Below are 9,917 nucleotides of genomic sequence, written 5' to 3'. Positions count from 1 at the left end.
TGGACGTTTTATTTTTTGCGTTGCCGCCAGATAGCTGGATCTCTTCGACGCACGTGATGAAGTCAACTTCAAGCCAAAAAAGGCAGTCGTCATCGGTAAAGTAGAACGGTTCGCACCTTGGCCGTGTTGCTTCATAGTGCCACCCTATTGGAAAACCCGGTGGCACTGTACCAGTGCCATACTTCATTATTGGACCAGTGTGGCGCTGGGTACTGGGACGCTGCACGAGGCACGCTGGACGCTGGCGCACTGCACACTGCGCCACCCGTTACGGGCGGAAATCGGGCTTTTATATTATTTTTAAAAATCGTGGTCACACCCAGATTGTAATTAGGGATGATACGTGAGCACTGCGACAAAAAAACCTCAAAATAAAAAGAAAACACGAAACCACCACCTCGACGTACCATGCATTCTGATTCTGACACGTTACCGCTGCACCACACCTGGAAGACGAGATACAGTCACTTTTTTCTTCATCTTATAACTACTTCCGGTAGCCAGTATTTTCATTTTTCTGGTTTAGAAACGTAGATTTCAGTCTCTTCGTGCTCGCGGGAACCTAAAAGAAGGTAGTTCATTTGTTTTTTATGTGCTGCCTAGGATCAAAACGTCTATCTGGCACGTTTTGCCGCAAAAAAATATTACCGTAACCGCAGATGTGTTGCGGCAATTGCACTGACTCGCTAAGTAGTTAGTCATACCTATGTAAAAACAAGGTGCAACTGACCTTCACACTGAACACTTTAGTTTTCATCACGCGTTTGAACATATTTTCTGTGCTTTTTGATTACGTTCCGCGTACTATACAGCCGCAGTAGTTCAAAGTGGTTGCTTGGGCGAGTTGGTACGACATACTTCACATAAAAAACAGCGCTAAAAACGGCGGACAAGAGAAAGAAGGACAGCGCCGCCGTCTGTGTCCTTCTTTCTCTTGTCCGCCGTTTTTAGCGCTGTTTTTTATGTGAATGCAGTAGTTCACCCTACCCAAACCGACCGTTAGGCTTAGAGCTGTACTCCGTGCACCACGATCGCTGTGAAGAACGTGGATATTCAATTACGAAGAATACAATAACCGTTCAAATGTAGTTTCGATCATACCTGACTGAAGCGAGGCCATACTAGCACCTTCGAATACATGAATCAGATGCTAAAAACGCCGAGATTGAGCATTACATTGGCTGGCTCACTGTTGCCAGTAACGTGCGGCTTTCAGCGGTACGGCCCAATAGGGAAGCACTGGCTGTTAGAGTAGGCTGATGTTATTATCAGACAAATATTAATGTCATATTGTGTTGCGAATGATAAGTTGTTTCGGTGCACTTATATTAACTACATTCACGACACTCGATCACACACTACAGGGAAAGCGCGCTCGCGCTCGGCAGATGATTGCTTTAGCGTATACGTACGTCCGTCGCTTAACAAAAACTAAAGCTAGATATGTGTATGACAAAGAATAGAATAATATTTTCATGACACTCGATAAGCTTTTCTTTCGATTTCTCACGACCCAATACCAAACCCTATATGAATTCTACCCAGAGCGACCAGTTTTTTCCAATGCGCTGCCAGTATTCCCAGTGCCCGGGCACACATTGTACAGCGTGGCCAGTGCCTTCCAGTGCGCTTTGGGACACTGGGCCACACTGTACAATATTTCCAGCGTCTTTCAGCGCACTGGGCGGCACTGGCCACACTGTGCAGTTAGTCCCAGTGCCTCCCAGCGCGCTGTAGTGTACTGGCACACACTGTACAGCGTTTCCAGTGCCACCCAGTGCGCTGAAAGGCACTGGGAGGCACTGGCTACGCTGCTTTTTCCGATAGGGCAATATTCTGAAGGTCGTGCCATTTCGACACCACTTTCATGACGCTGATGGTGGGAGTATAAATTGTATATTATGGATCAAACCAAAAACGACATAACACATATTTTTGGATTGTTGGGAGGCAGTATTTTTATAGGACACTCTTCAACGCACTTTAAAGAAAGAATTACCGGTTACTCCCTATGGTATTCGCTTCCTTCCCACAGATACAGCAGGTTTCCCCTATGACATGGTTATGCTGGTATGCATGCTCTTTCTCCTAGAGAGTTCTTTATCGATTATTCAATATATTTAAGAGAAACCTATCGAGTTCACGAAAAAGCACCAATGTGGATCTCCATGTTAGATGACCTGGTTTCATTGAAGCGGTTTTAAATCTACGACAGGTTGACCTTTCTAAATAGCACCATCATTGTTATGCGTGTTTGTATTTTGTGTGTTTAATAGGTATGTTTCTGACATGAAATTGAAAACTATGCATAGTAAAGAAGAAAAAAATTGGCGATAGCTCGGTGGGCTAACCGCCCGCCAGCCATTGTCGCGGACCAAGACGTCATGTGTTCGACTCCTGTCAACGGAAGTTTCTTTCAGTTTTTTGCTTTCCCCTCAGATGGCGTTCATTTTGCTCGCGAATTTGGTGGACCCTGGTATGAAGCACTTTCGTTTTAAAAGGCTCAACTTTCTGTCGCGTGAAAAAACGCGAAATGAAAAAGCATCAAGTAAAACAAGTAGAAATATCTCACGGTGTAAACTGCGTCTTATCCCAAAAAGGTACACGCCGAAAATGAAGGAGTATTTTCTTTGAATTTGACGCTGAATATACGGACACAAGGGAGGCGAGAATCGCGCGCCATTGGAGCCAAAGAGAATACGACACTCCTAGCTTAGGTCAATTATGAGAGCCTGCAAGCTCGATCTGGTTTCAATTGAGAGTTTTGTTTACCTATACGAATAGTATTGCATGACCTGCACAATGGTAATTACTGCAAGAAAAGAAATCAAGTTTCCGTTCCATCTTTTACGCAACCGTCTACAAATCAGATGAATCCCTGAAACGTTGCAGCATAAATGTATTCTACGAGTAACCATGTCATCAATCAAGGGGAAGTTAAACACAAGCACCACTGGTAGCCACAGCGATGAATGAATGAATGAAATGAAATTGTACGCGGAATCTCATTTTTAGATGCGAAGTATCTTATGGCGGAGTTCAATACGGTGGTGGTGGTGGTGGTGGTGTGCGGCGTGACCACCCTTACTGCGCATGCGCATAACCTCTCCACTCACCCTCTCCATCACCCTCTCCACATCCCATCTCTCATCCCCTCTCCACTTACCCTCTCCCCACTACCTCTCCACTTCCCCTGTCCCATCCCCCTTTCCACTCTTCCTCTGAAACGCGGGCTAGACATGCCGAAATTCTCTCCTGCGCAACGCCGCGCATGCGCTTCCCCTGCCCCTCTCTCTCCTCTCCTACGCTGCCCCCCTCTCGCACGCCTGTCGACCGCGTTCCCCTCTCGCCCTGTGAGAATTAACGGCCAGGCTAGAGTTAAGACAAGACGCGCGTAGCGTTCCTCTTCGCGTTCCACGACGCGAGGTCGGTAGCATGCCCAACGAACGGCAACGGAACGCGATCGTGCAAGTGCTCCGGCTTCGCATCACCTCATGGTCCCCTTTAGCGGTAAATGGTGTAATTTTTTTTCGTTGTCTAAGTGGCGCGTGAGGGTCGAGCATCCTTCATTAGAACGCCGTTTGCGCGGGCCATCAACATGTTAGCGCAATAGCGTTGAAAAGCTCATTTCGCATAAATTACAGTGTCGGTGTCGGCGGCGTCGGTGGCAGCGTCTTTGGTTGTGAGCGAAAAAGCAGCGTGGTCCGTGAGCGAAAATTCGAGGTTGGTGCATATAAAAACATGAGCCGGAGGGCGTGCGCACTTTGGCTTTTCTTGTGGCAAGGTTTAGGTCTCTACCCTGAAGCGATCTTTAGGCTATCGATTGGGAAGGCGATACGAACACGGCCCGATTACACTAGGTTGTTACCGCAGCCTTCGATAGAGACAGGCGCGCGGTACTGTCGCACCATCTCTTGGAGGCGTTGCGACGCTGCTCCGCAGTTTTCCCGCCGTTTCAAAGTGATGGCAATACCACACCGCGCGGATGTTGTCTTAGAAACGCGTAGGTGGTGCATCGCTGCTTACCAATGACAAAGGACACACATATTTGTGCGCGCATTCTCTTACACACACGTAGAGGGTTCATCAATACTAGAAAAAACGCCACCGTTCTGTTGGCACGCATGTGACGGATTCTGTGTATTCCCACTTTGGCTGGAGTGGCTGAAAGCGTCAGTGCAGTGTGTGTGCGGGTGTGTAGTGACTCAACTCAACGGGTACGGACGCAGAGAAAACCGAGGCGCAGGGCACTGTCTATATATTTCCTCAACAGTGCACCAGCGCACAATACTCGCTCGTACTTTAGACAAAGAAAGCAATATAGCCAAAAAAAGTTTTGTTCAAGCCGTCGGAAACATACCTTTTCTCTTGGTACGTCGTATGTGTGTGTGTGTTTTGTGTGTGTGTGTGAGTGCGTGCTTGCGTGCGTGCGAGTATTGCTATTGCGTTCAAGTCTTAAACATGATGCCTAAGGGTCCCCCAAATTTTGGTGACATGACCACCCTCTTTTATTGCGATAGCAATTCTATGGACAGTCTCGGCTGGATTTTGCCGTCGCCGCCGTCATGCAGCGTATATGTATAAGTAGGTATATATATATCAAAGTCCTAAAGAAAAATAATTCAGGAAAATGCTTCCGAAGCGCGGAATCGAACCAGCGACCTCTCGTTCCGCAGCGCGTGACGCTAACCACTACGGCAGAAAGCACAGATCCTTCAGGTTGCTAACGGTGGGCGTTATATAAACATCCTTTACCTCTGGCAGGACTCAGAGACTGCAGGCGCTTATAAGCGTTTCTTCATTACCAGCGAGATGGCGCGAGGAGCGCGACGGGCGGATTTAAAAGTCGTCGGTGAGCTCGCTCGCTTCTTCCTATATTTGCGCAGGGAGAAACTTGCCCTTCCGCTGTCTGCTAGTGCGGTTTTCTCGTGGTGAGGGGAATAGGGATGTTTCGAGCTTTCACCGTGACGTCCGCGCACATGTTACGGAGCGTAGGAAAGTCACTCGAGCTCAAGGGACGCCGCTAAACGAACAAACAGAAGATGAGCGCGAACTATGAAGTGTCACAGCTCGACACTTGAAGCAGCTAGTTTCCTTAGCTGCTTCGGCCGCCTTTCCAACAGGAGCGCTGTTCAAACTGAGAGTATCCATTGGCGAGCCTCACTTCATATAGCATTAGTTTCTTGCTATCGCATTCGTTGCTTCGGCCTTGCACCGAAACTGTGACTTTTTTATGTTTACAACCATGCTTTTCACTGACGTTCGAGTAAACGTCGCCAAACGACGAGCAAGAAGTCGTCAAAAGTCGGCATTCTTTTACAAATTTCCCCCAAAAATTCGCCATTCTAGATATGTGCGTAATACAAAGTAATAAAAAAACGCCAGGCCTGCGCTGAAACCGCAGCACAGTCACAGCGAAAGCTGGAAGAGCGGCGTTTCTAGAGCCCGTTGTAAGCTCTCTTGAAGCGACAATACAAGTACACTAGCAAGGTACCCACTACGCCATAAATCACAATTTTTATGGAGTTGGGAAGCACCTACTAAGCCATTATTCGTCATTCTGCGGAGAAGTGAAGCATCAGCTACACGTCTGTAAGACATTATGTGCACTTTGTTAACGCGACGACTGATGACGATGAAGAATTATGTCTCAGCCCTTTGTAATGGGTTGAGAGCTTTAAACGGCCCACCAGTTTTGTAATTTGCATTGGGTGACGCCCGGGCGCTATTTCCCTCTCCCGTCATTCTGTATAACATAGGTTGACGTGGGAGAGAGACGGGGGGGGGGGGCGAATAAATTTACTGAGACCCCGAGGAAACGGATCATGCGCTTATGGGCTTCCTTGGCAACCAATACAAGTACACTTGCGAGGAACCCACTACACTCTAAATCATAGTAATTTCACTGAGACCCCGAGGAAATTGATCATGCGCTTATGGGCTTCCTTGGCAACCAATACAAGTGCACTTGCGAGGAACCCACTACGCTCTAAATCATTGTAATTTTACTGAGACCCCGAGGAAGTGGATCATGCGCTTATGGGCTTCCTTGGCAACCAATACAAGTGCACTTGCGAGGAACCCACTACTCTATAAATCATTGTAATTTTTGAGAAGTAGGGCAGCAGGCACTGTGCCATTTTTCGTCATTCTACGGAGAGCGTTGGCACCTGCTAAACCCATGTAAGGCATTATTCGCACTTTGTTGATTCTGTGCCTGATGACGACGAAGAATTATGGCAGAGTCCTTTGTAATGGGTTGGAAGCATTCAACAACCTACTCGTTGCGCAATTCGCATTGTGTGACGCCTGGTTACAGAATTCGCGTTGTGCGACACTTGGTGCTTATTGTACTCTTCTACCACGCTATATTGCATATGCTAATGTGGTTCCTTCCCGACATGAAGCCTGTACAGGACCTTTTGCAAAGCAGTTTCAAGCACCGGCATGGCTCAGAGGTTGAATACTGGGCTCCCACGCAGAGGGCCCAGGTACGAACCTCGTTCCATCCTGGAATTTTTTTCTTATTTAGTTTTTTTTTCTTATTTCGAGCGATACTGGTTACGGACACCGGCGGCGGCGGCGGCGGCGGCGGACAACTACGGCGCCAAAAACGGCCAGTGAAATGATCTCATAACAGCTTTCGCTGTAAAATTTCCACTCACGTATAGCCCCGTAGAATATAGTACCATCAAAGGCCTTTAAATTATATACTCGTGAGTCCCAGCGTAATATATATTGCACACTCGTTCTTAGCGTCAGCGCCGAGCTGGAACAGCTGTATTCGCGAAGTCTTCCTGTACAATGCATTGCGAAACCATGTGTTGGCATGTGGCCGAGAATGAGATAAATCGACCGAACGACGAGCCTGTCGGGCACGTTCGAAAATCGCGTTCATTCCGCCGAACACGTTTTACTCGACACGGCCAAGTAAGTTGCCCCAATTTATTTACAGCTTTGCTAAATGTTCTTGGTCTTGTAATAGAATGATTCACGAATGTTCACGGATCATTTTGAGCACAGTTTCCCTGGAGGCAAGAGCGTAACGTGTCTATGACTTCTGTGAATTGTTTTGTGTACATTGCATTGCACACCGGGACTCAGTGCGGTTGGCGCGGACGCGAGCGCGCGCCTTTGGCGAGCTCGCTTGCATCCAGGTTGGCTGTTGACATAGCTACAAAGCAAGTTATTAAATGCGAAGCATTTCTTAGCGAACCTTTGGCACTTTGAGCGTTTCTATCTATCTATCTATCTATCTATCTATCTATCTATCTATCTATCTATCTAGCCGCCTACGTCTGAGTGATCTCATGATCGCCTCCTCAACTTGGTGTGGACCAAAATTGGAATGGGAGGGTAAGAGGATTTGACGAATATGACTGTCGGGTCATGACATGAATAACGTGAAAATCCTGTCGCGTACGCCGTCGAACCCTTTCCACTGGACACGTGCGGCACATAACAGTTTACCACGGGCTGCAGTGTACGGGTATACGCCACAGGTGATGAACAGTTTATCTACCCAGGAACGGCGAGAACAGACATTGGTAACTTAAATGCTAGAGCGTTAAAGAAAACCAACATTGGCAGCGTTGACTCGACGAATGGAAATAATGCAAATTAGCATCCCAGCAGGAATTGAACTCAAGCATTCTGCGTGGCAATCAGGTATTCTACCACTGAGACACGCCAGGTCTATAAACCGGTTTGGAAACAACGCCTACGCAGGCGTAGTATCGGTGCAACGTCAATTGTGGTTGTGGTGCTGCTATCTAATTTTACAAGAAAGCAATAAACACTACCTGATACTTCTACTATCTGTACTCCTAGGATACAGGCGTCATACCAGATTAACGTCTGTGGTTTCAGTGTTGGCTCCGCTTTTATAGCAGCCTACTAAACATTACGTTTGTATTCCTATGATTCAGCAAGCTATATTGAAGCATTGCTCGACCCCAGAGGAATACATTAACGAAAATTGCGTATGATATCCACATCACCGCACCGTAAAGTGCACTTCGTCCGCCAGAACGACGCAGTGACCTCTTCATTTTTTACAACGCTGGGCGATGGCCTCATGCTGACCGAGGCTGATGCCAGATTGATTGACAGCCGTTTTGTAGACTAGGCTACGTAGGCCACATACGCCCAGGTAGTCTACGAATACGACAAGCGCCATGCACTGATGTTGGTCTACGTAGCACTAACCATGCCTACCAGCCTCGACGGCCTATACCTCACCAACGCGAAGGGTGGCTTCAGGTTGCCACATGTCACCGGCTCTATCGACAGACACTTTGTCGACGAAATGACCGAGGCATGCACGATTTCAAACAGCTGTACTATAACTCATACTTCACTACACATGGACCCCTCGTCGCCAGGATCACGACCGGATTATATGACCAGTCATGACCAGCTGCTGGTGCTCACTGGCCACGGTGATGATGCGCTTGTTCAAGAATTGTCAAAAACTTCTTCCACACATGCACATGGTTTCGTAAACCTGCGCGCGTTCTCGGGACAAGTATAAGCACTAAATATCAGCTTGCCGCTTCTGGTGTTGGTAATACCTACGTTGCCATTGGCAGCGTTACCCAGCCGTAAACAACTGGTTATATAACACATGTGCGGCTCTTCAAAATACATATGTGCGTATAAAATTTATACAAATCTTTAGCGTCATTTTGTAAAGTGTCGCTCAGTAAAAACAAATTACGGCACAGTCACCTTCCCGCCGCATGCTTCGCATAACATCGACTCCCATGGTACGTGGAATCTGCCGAATTTTTTTTGTTCTTTTCACCGTATCGGCACTACAGCGTGCGTAAATGTTATACTGGCGCAAATTTGCTTTTAAAAGGATATTTATATTATCTGAGTAGCCTTTCTAATTTCGGCTAGTGGCACATCATTTACTGAGAGCAGAATCCAAAGTAGACGACGACGACGAGCCGCCCGTTAAGCGCCCTGTGAACAAGACAACACCATTGCCTCCATTTTCGTACAGCGAGACCAGGGCACATGTCCAAGCTTTCGTCACAGAAGGCAGCATCTAGGTGCCGTAACCCCGGGTGTGCCCAACACACGAAGTTCCGTTCAACGCACTGTGACGTTTTTCTTTGTATCACTGCTTCACGAAATTGTTTTAACCAGCTTCCGAAATGTTATGAAACTGCTTAAAACAGTTTCGTGAAGAGCCGGTACTCTTTCTGTGCCGCTGGTAAACAGTTTCTTGTTCGTTCCTTGTAATTCGTAAATGAGGAACGTAGTCAAGGGGGGGGGGTGCCCCTCCCCCTCGCAATTCGTCCTATTCCCGGCCAACTTTGTTTTCTTGTTGCCATGGAAAGACTTTCTTTCGAACAATTAGGCCTTGCCCCCCCACCCCTAAAAAAATCTTGGTGACGTACCTGCACTGAATAAAGTGCTTTTTCATCAATTCAGTCCCAGTGTGCAATATATAGCACACGCTTTTGTGAGTGTACCAAGCGCCGTACATCAATAAAACGTTTTCACCGTGATGAGGTGGGCTCACTTGCCCAAAATAATGCGTTTTCGTGATAAATATGAAAAAATTCGTAACTCGGGTCTCACGAGGATATTGACGTTTCTCAATGCCAGTCGTGTCGCCCGCTTCACCATAGGAGTGCATCGTGCTGCTTCTCCGACTAGCCGCAACATGTGCGTGGTGGCGCAAGGGTGAATGAATGAAATGCTCATGATATCCTTCCGTCCCTGTCCGCTCGTTTCAAAGGTAAAAGTGTGCTAAACCTTGGACGAAAACCGTGAAAGCGTTGTTTGTAGACAGCTTTCTGTAGTTATATATGAATTAAAAGGATAAAATATTTATTTAAGGTAACAAGACAGAATTCTTACAGGAACCGATCGTTAGTGAGTTTACACCTTTTCATTGTGAA

The sequence above is a fragment of the Rhipicephalus sanguineus genome, chromosome 8, assembly GCF_013339695.2.
Source record: "Rhipicephalus sanguineus isolate Rsan-2018 chromosome 8, BIME_Rsan_1.4, whole genome shotgun sequence".
Taxonomy (NCBI): Eukaryota; Metazoa; Arthropoda; class Arachnida; order Ixodida; family Ixodidae; genus Rhipicephalus; species Rhipicephalus sanguineus.
This window is presented reverse-complemented; position numbering follows the sequence as displayed.